We start from the raw sequence: 14194 nt of genomic DNA on the forward strand, positions 1-14194 counted from the left end.
GATTTTGATTTTTACTGCATCAAACTTATAGGTTTTAGGATAATGGCCTCTTTACAGTATTGAATTGACCAATTCATAATGTGATCTTAGCTTTATATTTATTTATTTTTTATCTTTGAAATAACGATTTATAATTTTTCCTATGGAGGCCTTGCACATTTTTTTTTTTTGGTTGGATGTATAGCTCTACATTTTTGATGCTTTTGTAAAATCATTTTAAGATCATACTTTAGAATTCTTTGTTCACATATATCTAAAATTGTGAGCCCAAACATATAATACAGGTGACAGATAATGATAATTTGAACTAGGGTGAGGGAGGTGAAGATGGAGATGGTGAAATTGTGCTTATATGTTAAAGACCAAGCCATCAGGATTTGTCGATACAGTAGGATAGTATGATACTGACATCTTCTCTATTTGTATATATAGGAGGGATTTTTATATGAGCCCATATTTTGAAAACTGTCTTTGCCAGTTTTTTGCATGTGGGTCAAAAATGGTTTCCTGTGTGGCTTTTTTTTTTTTTTTTTTTTTTTTTTAGTAGACTCCATTTTCAAGTTAGGGCTTGAACTCATGACCCTGATCAAGAGTCACATGTTCTACTGACTGAGTCAGCCAGGTGCCCCCAAAATAGTTTCCATCCCAGAGAATTTTCTCTTTGCTTCTGTCTGGCTCCTGGTCAACTACTAACCCCAAACAGCTTTAATCCCAATATTCACCTTAAGACATTTGGAATGACCTAGATAGCATAAGCCACATAAAATATGGCTTGTGGTTAAGGATATCCCAAGGGGACATTTTCTCCTTCCGACCATCCCCACAGTTTGAGAAAGGTACTTTTCTTTACACTATCCAGCAATGAGGGCAGTTTTTTTTCCCTAGGCTACTTAACTGAGGAGCCCTGATGAACCCCAGCTTCAGTGGAGATCTCTTATTTAGAATCCCCGCTATCTTTCTGTAAAGAACTTTGTCTCTTCTACCCTGAACCCCTTTGTGGATAAGAACTAATGCCTAGTTTCCCCTGGGTTTGACAAATCCCTCAGGGCAAAAGTGAACCTATATGCTCTGGTTCTCCTGGCTTCTTGGTTGTTTTTTTTTTTTTTTTGTCTCAGAGAAAAGTCTTGCTCTCTGAACAGTTTAAAAAGATGCTAAAAGACATCTTATGCAGGATTTTTGTGTTTTTTGTTTTTTTTTCTCCACTATGCTGCCAGAAATTGATATCAACTTCATTCCTCTAAGCTGAGGCTTTGGTTCTTGTTAAAATGTAAATGTCTGTGCTTGAGACAGCATGTTAAGGCAGTATTTCTCACAGTGTCATCTTAAAACCACTGCCATAAAATTCATCTGGCATGCTTGTTAAAATGCTGATCATGGGTCACATCTCAAGCTTTCTGATACACATCTTGGGATGGAGGGAGGAGGAATTTATATTAAGTATACAGTGGAGAATCACATTGTTGTTATGTGTCTTTTATGCTTTTGAAAAAATTAGTTTCAAATTCTTTTCCAAAATGAATTTTCATAACAAAAAAAGCTTAGGAACACTTGATATCTGGAAAAAGAAATGTCTTCCTGATACTGGCATGAGAAAAATTGCTTTTCTCTGTAAAGAATCGAGCATTCACTGAGTCTGTTTCCCTGACCATGCCATGGGGGTATTCTCGCTTATATCTTTAGGTTATTTGGTCTCAAAACCAGTGGTTAGCTTGTTTTACTGAATTTTCTTCAGACCAGTCAAGGAAATGTAAAGGCTCATTTTTCAGCCACATTTATAGACAAACTGTGGAGCCTTGAAAGGTTAAATAGCTTCTCCTTTTAGAAAGGGCGGGAGAACCCTTTAAGTGTTCTTATAAAAATATGTTTGAGCATAACTCCAATTATTCTCTTAGGAGAAGTTCTTTGAAATGGATTTACTAGGTCAAAAGGTATGCATATTTTAAGGCTTCCCATCCCATAATAAAAATAGCTTTATTATCCTGATTGTAAAAAAAAAAAAATACCAGTATAAACTTAATATTAGATATGTGTAGACACTTCAGAAAGATTTAGGAAGAAATTAAAATTACCCCAAACCTGCTACCGAGAGAAAACCATGATTGAACGTGTTCGTATTTCATATATCTTATTGGATTTTTTCCTTATGAATACAAATACTTTATTTTTCAGAGAACAGAATAATCCTGTTTTGCAATCGGATATTTTAAATCACCACTATATCGTGGGTCTCACTCCGTGTCTGTAAATGTGAATTTTGGAAAATGGCATGGTATTTTATAGGTGTTGCAGACAATGTGTATAGCATCTAGCCAAATGCCTGATCCTAGCAGTTTCTTCATTTGTTCATTAAACAAATTATTATCCAGTTTGCAGTCTGCCCCTGTCTTTTCAGAAAGGGCAGCATTCAGGCATCCAGTTTTATACTCTCCTCTCTCTTTGCTTATTGGGTGGGGAGTACTTAGGGGCCCCCGAGAGTCCACAGGCTGGCCAGGGACTGAAGGTGGGGTCTCCTAAACAAAGGATGTGCTAGTTAATGAGATTCCATTTCTTAAGAATTTGAACTAAAAAATCCTCAGAGTTAGAGACAGCCCGAGGAACAATATGGAAGCCGTCTTGAAGTGCAGGAATGGAGAGGTTATAAAGGCAATTAGCACATTCATTAAAAAAGCAGAAACTGTGAGAAAAAGGCAAGATATGGAGAGGGAGGACACCAGTTGGTGGAGTGCAGGAAGAAACAGCCTGTGGAAGACAGCTGAGTTGGTTCATGCTAGAGAACTAGAGCAAGAGCCACATGGTCAGTCTGCCGGCCCCTTGCTTAGGTCACCTCCTGCCTATGCTGGAGGACCCCCAATTCTAGCTTTGATCCTGTTGGTGTGTTTCTGTTAGATTCCTGATCATTTGAGTGAGTCTCTGTTCCCCGAGGCCAAAGAATATAAATCACACAATGGTTTTGATCATTTAGACCAACAGTTACTTAAGGGAGTGATTTTTGGTTTAACTTTATTCAATACATTGTTCAAATACCCCATATCTTTGTTTTTGGCTTCCTCATCTACCAGGAATGAAAACGTAGACTGTTGAACACTTTACTAGTATAATACATCGGACCATCTTTTTTCTTACACTGCCAGTTATCTCTTTATAGAGTATGATGCAGATCACTTCCTCAAGTGCTTTTTCTGTTTAATGTCAATTGCCTTGTTACCTTTAATCTGATGCTAGGAAGGCCCCCTTGCTTTCTTTTTGTGTGTGTACTTTTTTGATATGTCTGTAGTCACCCTTGTCTCTTTGAACTTTTCTGTATCACTTTTCTTTTTCAATTTAACTGTCTCTTACTGAAAATCTAGAGATTTTGCCAATATTTTCATTGAGACCTATCTGAAAATCTCTGGAATTAATAGGATGAGTTCATACACTGTGTAGCCATCTCCGTGCCCCTTTGGTTCTCTTGCTGGATTTGCAGTTTCCCTTGGTGTCAGTGTGGGCACGTGACTTGAGTTCTAACAGAATATGGTGACAGTGAAGTTCTTGTACTTCAAAGCCATGACCCCTAGCTCTATCTGATCTGCAGACAATTTCCACGGCAGCCTTGTTTTTTTTTTTTTTTTTGTTAAGATTTATTTATTTATCTATTTGACAGATCACAAGTAGGCAGAGAGGCAGGCAGAGAGAGAGAGAGAGATAGAGAGGAGGAGGAGGAAGCAGGCTCCCCGCTGAGCAGAGAGCCCGATATGGGGCTTGATCCCAGGACTCTGGGATCATGGCCTGAGCTGAAGGCAGAGGCTTTAACTCACTGAGCCACCCAGGTGCCCCTTCCATGGTAGCCTTGTAAACCACAGCTGAAATGGCAGGCTCTATAGTCTGAGTCCCCGAATTACTATGTGGAGCAGAGCCCCACTACTGCCCACCGGACTATATATGAGAGAGAAATAAACTTGGGCTATGTAAAGCCACTCAGATGCAAATGTCATGACAGCTAGCGTGTATGAATGCAAGAAATGGTAAAGAAAGAGGGTTCTACCATAACCCCAAGCTAAACCATATCGTACTGTTTTTATAGCTGGGGAGTGGGCACTGAGCTCTTAGTTCTATGAGAAGAAAATGACTAAAAGAATGTGAGTATTGGGTGGTAGTTGACAGGGGCTACATTTTGTAAGGTTTTAGCAAAATCCCAAGTAATAACTGCCTGGCTTGAAAGAAAAGAAGAAAACAGAGACTAGAACTCTGGAGCTTTTAAGTAGGAAAAGCTGATTGCCTTTGGGCTCAAAAGTTGAAAGACGATTTTGAGGAGTTAAAGCCCTTCAAGACTCAGTCCAAGGCAAAGAACTCCTTAAAGGTGTGGTATTTCCTCCCAGCTTCCCCAAATTGCCACCATTAAATTGAGAAAGAGTGGGAAAAAATAAATTAGGTTTGGGAATTATGAGTAGGAAAGAGATTTAGGTATGATTATTGACATGCAGAACTTCCTCAAAACAAACACATTAGACATTTACTAAGGGTTTGGAAAAATTATGTAGCCAAAGATCCCTTAGAGCCTGGCTGTCATTAGAAACCTCTTCTCTGATCACAAACCAGGGGACTGTGTGAATGGAGGTAACACATCTGTGTCATCATACACTAGCCAAAGACTGTTAAATAGTGGCCAAAGACTCAGGCCATGGTCAATCCCAAGTGAGACCCTTTCCAGTAGTTTCTGCCCTGTTTTTTAAAGCAACTGCACAAGAAGCCAGCTTCTGAACATTGTTTGCTCTTTGGCCCAGCCTTCTGCCCTGCCTCTTGCCTACACATCAGAAAGAGTTCCACAGCGTTAGAGAGGTAGCCCCGATTGGTACGCTTCCTCTTTGCTCTGGCTGTACTTGGCCCCAGGCCTTCTGTGTAGTTGCTGTCGAATGCTCTTCATGTGCATCAGGAAGGTTTCAAGGGAGCTGGCTTCATCTATCCTACAGCTGCCTTTTACCCTCAGCCAGACTTAGAAGTATCGCTAAGGTTTCTTGAGGCTCCCTTCCCTTCCTCCTTAATTTTTAACAGCGTTGTTAAAATGTAATTCATATACCATGTACTTTACCCATTTAAGGTATAGAATTCCATGATTTTTAGTCTATGCATAGAGATGTGCAACCATCACTACTGCCAGTTTTAAAACATTTTCATCATCTCAAAAAGAAACATGTACCCTTAGCTATTTTCCCCTCTTCCCCCCACCAATTCCTAAAGCAACAACTAATGTACTTTCCATGTCCATAGATTTCCCTATTCTGGACTTTTCACATGAATGGAGTCACATAGTGAATGGCCTCTTTCACTTAGCATAGTGTTTTAAAAGTTCACCCATGCTTAGCATGTATCAGTACTTCATTTTCTTTATGGTCAAGTAATATTTCATTTTATGAATACTACATTTTGTTTATCCGTTTGTCTGTTAATGGACACTTGAACTATTTCTGTCTTTTGGCTAGTGTGAGTAATGTTGCTATGAACATTTGGGTACGGGTTCCCTTCACTTATTTCTTCTTTTCAAAAGGAAGTTTCCAAGTCACCACCCAGGGCTTTCCTTTAATTTTTTTGTTTTTTTTTTAGATTTTATTTATTTATTTATTTGACAGAGAGAGATCACAGGTAGGTAGAGAGGCTGGCAGAGAAAGAGAGAGAGAGGGAAGCAGGCTCCCTCCTGAGCAGAGAGCCCAATGTGGGACTCGATCCCAGGACCCTGAGATCATGACCTGAGCCGAAGGCAGCGGCTTAACCCACTGAGCCACCCAGGCGCCCCTCCTTTAATTTGCTTCTATCTGCAACCCATTAGAAATTCAATGAAGTCCTGATAATACTCTTTCCTGCTTTCCAGGGCTGATGTGGGTTTTCTGTATTTTAATTTTTTTTTTAAGATTTATTTGTTTATTTGAAAGTCAGGGGAAGGGCAGTGGAGGAGGGAGAGAGACTCTCAAGCAGGCTTTCCCCTGAATGTGGAGCCTGAGGTGGGGTCATTACCCTGAGATCATGATCTGAGCTGAAGTCAAGAGTCCGATGCTTAACTAACTGAGCCACCCATGCTCCCCAATATTCTTTTGATACTTCTAGTCATTATAGGCAACGGAGAGATTTTGCTGGGTCTGCAGCACCTGGATGACCAAAGTCTATTCTTGCACCCTTTACAGGAGGATACTGAGTGTAAAACTTTTTTTTTTTTTTTTTAAGTAACTCAAGTTCATCATAAACTAATTCATTTAGTGAATAATTCAGGTTTCAGCGACATACATAATTCTGTTTGTTTTTCCATGAAATGGCCTTAGAAAACTGTTTTCCCTTATATTTACTATCCTCATCAGCCTGGTAGTAATCATGATTTATTGAGTACTCTACCAGTATGTAATGAGCCAAGGATGGCAAATTTAGAGAGTAATATTTAGAGAGTGATATTTTTATATTTTAGATCTTCTGTAATTAAGACAAGATTTACACCAATATTACTTATTGAAAATTTTTAAACAAATGAGTACATAGAAAAATGAGTAGTTACAAATGTTGGTAAAGTCTATGAAGGGAATTACAGGATAAAATGAGAGTGGACAAGAGGGCTACCTACTTAGAGTGTTCTGGGAAGAATTAGTTAAGGAGAATTTACAATTTAACCATTTATTGTAGTAAAATTTACGAATAAGATTAAAACATGTTTTAAATCCAAATCTTTTCATTTAATATTTGGTGATAGTCAATGGTGGTATGAAATCAAGCAGGCAATCAGTTTTCGTTACACTTCTGGAGAAAAGATTTTCACCATGCTGAATAGGTAGATCAATGCTTTGGGGGGAAACTGGTATTTTCCATGGTATCAGTGGGTTCATTACTGTTGTTCACAAATAGCTCCCCACTCCTGCCACCACGTGATAGGACTGTACTCACTGCCCTTCTAAAATTAGCTTTGGCCACATGATTTACCTTGACCAATGAGATGTGAGCAAAAGTGACATGCATCACTTCCAGGAGGAACATATACGAGCCAGTATACAGTTCCTATAATTCCCTTCCCAGCATTGGGTGAGCTTTGAAGTGTGTGGGGAGATGAACCCTTTATCAGCCTTGCTGCCTGAGTGAACACGGCAGGCAGAGCCCGTGCCAACCTGCTTTGGAAACTGTGGTATGAGTGGCCGAGAAGCTTTTGTTATGATAGGCCACTGAAATTCTGAAGTTTAGCTTATCCTGACCTGATTAGTCCCTTGAGTTTCAGGATAGGTCACTTTATAAGATCAAGATAAACCAGTCCTTCCAAGGAATTTCCTCCTCCTCACATCTTTGCAAGTCTCCAAGTTTCATATCTCAGTGTGGAGCCTCAGTGGCTATTTCCTTATCTGGCCACAACATGGCTACTGCAGTGTGAAGAAGCCATGCCCAGCAGCCCTCCTGGCCTGGAAAGTCCACCTGCCATGGAGGGGACTGCTTATCACCTCTACTATAACTCTTCTTGCGTGTGGACCTTGAGACCAGGCCCCTTCTACTACTTAGTAGGACCACAAGCATTTGTCCTGGAGTACGAACTGAGCACCCGAGGTGGCTGACTTTCCTTCCACTTGAGAGAAACTTTCCTTCTTTTCCTCTTCACTTCTTAGTGGACACCCCTTCCAGATCGTTAAACATATCTTTATCAGAATCTTTTTCAGAATCTTCTGAAAATCACTTATCCTACTATATCCTAGGCCTCTTTTGAAGGTTCTGTATTTTGTCCCTACCATCTTAATGAACTAGAGGATGGTTCTGACAAAACCCCTCCCCTTTTTTTCATATCAGTAATGGGGGAGGAGAGGTGACTGCTTCACCAATTTTACCAGTTTAACTTCTTTGCCCTCCTTTTTTGTTCTCATTAGCTACTTTTTAAAGATTTAGTGATAAGTTTACTTATATCTGGAGAACTGGGCTACTTCCCTGTGTAAAAATGATCTAGCACTCTCTTGGGGCTTGATATAGGAAAACTTAAAAAGTAAAATGTATAACCCTTGAGTATAAAATGTTTCCAATGTAATTAGGGAAAGAACTTGTTTATGCGAAATAATGTGTGAGTGAAAGAGTATTACATTTTAGCATTATGTATGGTTAAAGTAATTAAACAAGGGGGCTGTTACTTTGAGGTAACTCTAATGCCTGGTGGCCTATATAAGCAAACCAAAACCTAAGCCTGTAAATGCCTCAAAGTTTATGGCATTGAAAGCTGAGGACAAGCAATCACAAACAGCCAACTTGACTTAAAGATAGAGCCAGTCAATAATTTCCTTACTTTGCTTCTGCCCTTTCTCTGTAAAAGTTCTTCATTGAGCTTCTGTTGGTAGAGTGCTCCTAACCAATTCTGGTTCGGTGCTGCCCTGCTGGAATTGATTTTTGCTCATATAAACTCTTGAAATTTTTACTATGCCTCAGGTTATCTTTTGACAATTTACATCAGTAAATTCTATTTCATATTGTTTAGAAGTTGAAAAAATGGGTAGCCGTTGATTGGGTACAAACTGCATAGTGCTTGATTTTATTAATAAGGTAAGTAAGCCTTGATGAAGTGTTGAAGATAAAAACTGCTGCATTCTCTCTCATCCTCTGGGATGGGAAAGGACAGTAGTTAAAGTTACTGATTAGACTTCAGAAGATATATGGAAACAGAACATTTTTGCTTCATAGGGGGACAGGAGAGGATGTCTTCAAGATGGCGACATAGGTCATTCCTGACTTCACTCCCCTCACAAGAACAATGACTAATAACTATCCATGAACAAGGTAGCATCCTAGAACATGGAGGTGAAGCAGAAGCATCCCCTTTACCACAGAGACCAAGAAAGACCACAGTAGAAACGTAAGAGGAGCAGCTATACGCTGACCATATTCCTCCTCCCCGCAAGCCCCCACAGATTAACATCATAAATACTCACTGGTAATGGAAAATATGTAGTCAAAGTTAGATTGTGTGATATAGTAATGGTAGTGCATAATTTGCTTACATTCATGAATGTAGTAAAAATAACCACAACTACAAGAATCTGTTATTAGTTACACAATATGAAAAATATGTAGATTGTAACAGTGATAACCTAAATTGTGAGGGGGAGGAGAAGTAAAATGTAAAGTTTAGGAATTCTTTGGAATTGAAATTTAAGTTGTTATCAGCTTAAATTAAGGTGTTACGGTTTTAAGATATTTTATGAACTGAGACAAACCCCCCAAGTCCACATGTGGATACAGACCAGCTAAGTACTTAGTGACATTGTTTTCTCCAGTTTCTATAAGAATTTCCGATAGCACAATGAAAGTAAAAAATGTGACGGTATCATTTAAGTTCAGATTCTTAATCTGCGTTGTATGGAAATCACAGTCTGTGCATCAGGGTGCTTCCATTGAAAGGCAGAGGCAACCATCACTGGGGGCGCCTGGGTGGCTAAGTTGGCTGCCTTAGGCTCAGGTCATGATCCTGGGTCACAGGATTGAGTCCCGCATCAAGCTTTCTGCTCAGTGGGAGTCTGCTTCTCCCTCTGACCTCTTCCCTCTCATGCTCTCTCTCATTCTCTCTCTCTCAAATAAATAAATAAAATCTTGAAAAAAAAGAAAAAGGCAACCATTTCTGTTAGCCTTCTGTGGCTCCCCAAATATATTCCAGAAATGATCTCTTTTAAGGATACTTGACTTTTGGTATGCCTCCTCTTCAGGGAGTCCCACACGTGTCACGCCGTTAAATTCTTCCTCATGGCTTTGTTGTCGTCTAAAGCGCTGTGCCAAAGAGGAATTTCTATTTCTTTTTCTTCCAGATTTAAAAGTTTGCGTGTGTTGTGTTGTTCTTTAGCAACAATCAGTAAAGCTTATGGGAAAAGTGTGTCTCCAAGAACAGGAAAGAAAAGTGTGAGAAAAAGCAGCTGTCATCATACTCCTAGCCTTTCTGAACCTTTAATGTAGTGGTAGATTTCTCCAGAACAACTCCCTTCTCTATCCCTGCTCTGCTCACTCATGGGAGAACAAAAGGTCAGCATTTTCTGTGAACACATCATGCATTTGGAGTTGGGCAGGACTAGCTTTCATACAAAACAGCTGAAATAGGGAATTCCAGCTCACGTCCCGCACCACCAGAGCCATCTGTGTCCACTTTAGCCTGGGCAGCATCTGGCCCTCCCCCTTCCTCCTTTTATTGCCTGAGGCTCTATCCTTTGCTCTTGTTGGTGCCAAGCAGTGCTTCCCCTGGCTCTGGTGGAGTAGATGGTGAAGCTGAACTAGATGCTGCTGCTTGACCTCATTCCCTGCCCTGGTCTTGTGCCCTCTCCAAGTATCTTCACCTCCAGTATCCCCCCATGAACTTGTCTATTAGCAGCTCTCTATCCTCTGTCACCTTGATCCTGTTCCTCAGCTCACACACTGGACCCCGTGGCCCCTCAGGACTCCCGGGACTGACTCTGCACACCCACCCCAGGGTTCTGTGTGTCCAGTTCCAATGTCATATGTGCTGATGACCCTTCCATCCCTCCCCGGAGCACTCCCCACCTCATGCACTTCTTCCCCTGTTGCCTCCATGGAGGTGATCCTCTCATCTGAGCTCAAGTCCTGTCTTTCCATCATCTGCTTTGATATCTTCTTGGTTCCCGCTGTTCCTTCATCTGTAGTGTCTTCCCAGCCACCCTGCCTTTGCTCACTCCCATGTTCCATTGCGCCATCTGCCTGTCTTGGGTCTTGGAAACTTCGCCACATACCATCCCATTCCTAGGGTGCATCCCCCGGCCCAGACACTTCCTGTGCATGTCTCCTCATCCCTCTGGGTTCCTGCACCGAGAATCTACCCCAGACCAACCTGTCTGAGTAGGTCCCTCCTCTGTCTCCATTCCCGTCACTGTTAACTTCCACCGTAGCCCTTCTCACCACTTGGGATATTGGGTGCTTTATCTTTCCATTGTCTGTGCTCTGAATTCCTGACTAGATTATAGACTCCATAAGGCAGGATTGTATATGTTTTATTCAGTACTAAGTACTCTTGAGAGCCATGCCTGGCACAGAGCAAGCGTGTAATGATTATGTGATGAATGGACGGATGGTTTTTCCTGCCACCTGGTCCCTGAACTTCAGAGTCATATAGACTTTTTCCCTTGCTCTCCAAATCCGGTCTGAAGTCTGTGAACTCTCTTGCTTAAAATCAAGCCCTCATTTCTAGATTATTATAATTGTCTCCTCTGCTATCTTTGTGACTCATGACTGCCTGGTGACTTTTACTGAAGCATTTGTAGTAACTATCACTTTTCTTTTTTTTTTTAAATTTATTTGACAGACAAAGATCACAAGTAGGCAGAGAGGCAGGCAGAGAGAGAGGAAGGAAAGCAGGCTCCTCTGTGGAGCAGGGAGCCCGATGCGGGGCTCGATCCCAGGACCCTGGGATCATGACCTGAGCCGAAAGCAGAGGCTTTAACCCACTGAGCCACCCAGGCACCCCGTAACTATCACTTTTCATGTTTAAAAATCTTTTACCTGTCTTGTACCTTAGCCTGGCATTTAAGATTTCCTGATTTTTTCAACCACATCCCCTGCCATTCCCTCTGCCTACTCAGTCCGCATCTCAGCTGCGTCCTTCACTCTCTGTTGACCTACCCATGTGCCCATGTGATTCTGTCACCTGTACTCCCTCTGCCTTCTCCTACCAACTCCAAGCCCCCATTCCTGCCGTCAGCTGGAATTAGATCCCATTCTCTTGGAATTCTCTGAAGATTATTTGGGAAGTTCTTTAATAAAACATCACTTTCAATTTTACATGCGGTTGTTTATATAAGTGCTGTTTTTCCTAAGCAGATTGCAAACTCCTCAATACAAAGGTGTGTATGTGTGTGTGTTTGTGTGTGTGTGTGTGTGTTGCACTTTATTTACGCAGTGCCTAGGAAATTTGAAAATTCAGTATTTCCTGAGCGATGGCACACATGGTATATAATCTCTAAAGCAGATAAGCTACACTAAGTAGGAAAAGAGATGCCAGGTACTGTGAAATGTGGCTGCAGAACAGATAAGAATTCCATCGTTTAGGACCATTATCGCTCTCCTCTGAAAGGGGGCTTGTCTCCTCTGGAGAGCTTTCTCTTGAGGTCCAAGGCTTCTCTGCTACGTTCCCCTGTGGACCCTGTACTGGCCGTGGGGACCTGAGCTCAGAGGCTGGTGTCAGGGATAGATCTGGTGCCTGGCTTCATGTCCCCTTGTTTCATCCCACTATCTTAGCTTAGAGCTGATAGAGCCAAATTTGGCTGAGACCAAAATGACCACAGGATAATTGGATGTGGATTGGAATTACTCTTCTGGAGGATGGAATAGTTACCAGTTATTCCTTTATCTTCTTTTTCCTCTCCTCCTCTTCAGGCATTACCGTCCAAGTCCTATCCAAATTATAAAACATGATTTTCTTTTTCAGCAGAGCAGTTAATGTAGTTGGTTTCTGAGCCCTGGTTGCTCTATTTTTTTTTTTTTTTTGAGGCTCAGGATCCTTTATTGGCAGAGTTTATGACAGGGTGGAAAATAGGTTCATGGGAAGTGCTAGTTCCAGCTTATTGGGTAGTGGCTCCCTACAGTGCCATTTTCTCAAATAACTTGTCATCTAGTAGCCAAGTATTATGATTTGTTATTAATGTCTGCCATGGGTGAAGAAGGGAAGAATAGGACACATAATGTCCTTTATTTGGTCAACATGTGATTACTGAGCCCTTCCTATAATCCCAGGAACTTTGCTGATCACTGGAGATAGGAGTCCAAAAACAAGGAAGGGCTCTGTTTTATGTAGCTCGCAGTAGTGTGAAGAAGGCAGGTGATTAAGTCAATGTGAATATGGAATGTCTTGTAATAGAGGAAATATGGAGTGCTTTGGGAATACATGATTGGGAAAAAGAGGGGAAACTTAACCCATTAAAGTGGTATTATTGTCTCCACTTTACTTATGCAAAACTTGGGACTTAGAAAACTAACTTGTCCAGGGTCATGCAACAAATAAGTTGCAGAACCAGAATTTTTATTCAAGATAGCCTTCCTTTGAACCTTCTGGTCCTGTGTTGTCACTGTGGTTTTTCACTTCATGTCAAATGTGAGCCATGGTACACTAGAGTCAGCTAGTGCTGTCTCACGAGAGGTCATTTTATATGTTCAGGAATTTTGCAAGTTCGTGATGTCATGTTGCACATGAAATAACCACTGCGGGCATATTTACACCAGAGAAATTGGCATTCATTACAAATCCAGCATTTTTCTTTCCTGAAGATCTGGTTGTTAAACGTTTATCACCCACTGCAGGATGTGCAACATCACCACATTCTTTTAAAAAATTACAAAATGGGAGAGGAGTCAAGATGGCAAAGAAGTAGCAGGCTGAGACTACTTCAGCTAGCAGGAGAGCAGCTAGATAGCTTATCTAAAGATTGCAAACACCTACAAATCCAAGGGGAGATTGAAGAGAAGAAGAACAGCAATTCTAGAAACAGAAAATCAACCACTTTCTGAAAGGTAGGACTGGCGGTGAAGTGAATCCAAAGCGACGGGAAGATAGACCCTGGGGGGAGGGGCCGGCTCCCGGCAAGCGGCGGAGCAACAGGCGCACAAAATCAGGACTTTTAAAAGTCTGTTCCGCTGAGGGACATCGTTCGAGAGGCTAAGCCGGGGTGAAGCCCACGCGGGGTCAGCGTGGCCTCAGGTCCCGCAGGGTCACAGAAGGACCGGGGATGACTGAGTGTCGCAGAGCTTACAGGTATTAGAACGGGAAAGCCGGCTACAGAGAAGGAGCCGAGGAGTGAGCTCCCAGCTCGGGGTTACCTTGAACCGGTCTCAGGCTTGGTGAACTCGGAGCATGGCCGGAGGCCATGGAGACAGGAATAATTGGGCGCTGTTCTCTGAGGGCGCACTGAGGAGTGGGGCCCCGGGCTCTCGGCTCCTCCAGGCCGGAGATCAGGAGCCTGCCGTTTTCATTCCCGTCCTCCAGAACTCTATGGAAAGCGCTCAGGGGACAAAAGCTCCTGAAAGCAAACCCGAGCGGATTACTCAGCCTGGCCCCTGGTCAGGGTGGCGCAATTCTGCCTGGGGCAAAGACACTTGAGAATCACTACACCAGGCCCCTCCCCCAGAAGATCAACAAGAAATCCAGCCAGGACCAAGTTCACCTACCAAGGAGTGTGGTTTCAATACCAAGGAGAGCAGCGGAATTCCAGAGGAGGAGAAAGCAAAGCACGGA

At 41.9% G+C, this 14194-nt stretch overlaps 1 long non-coding RNA gene across 1 annotated transcript in view; it reads right to left on the reverse strand.

Annotated features, from left to right (window-relative positions):
• Positions 1 to 13904, reverse strand: part of LOC116591378 — a 65276-nt gene extending 51372 nt beyond the window's left edge. Inside the window, exon 1 of the long non-coding RNA XR_004285985.1 lies at positions 13780 to 13904. This is a non-coding gene — a long non-coding RNA (uncharacterized LOC116591378). The remainder of the gene's footprint in view (positions 1 to 13779) is intronic.
• Between the last annotated feature and the right edge of the window lie 290 nt (positions 13905 to 14194).

This window comes from Mustela erminea, chromosome 5 (assembly GCF_009829155.1).
Source record: "Mustela erminea isolate mMusErm1 chromosome 5, mMusErm1.Pri, whole genome shotgun sequence".
In the NCBI taxonomy this organism is placed as follows: Eukaryota; Metazoa; Chordata; class Mammalia; order Carnivora; family Mustelidae; genus Mustela; species Mustela erminea.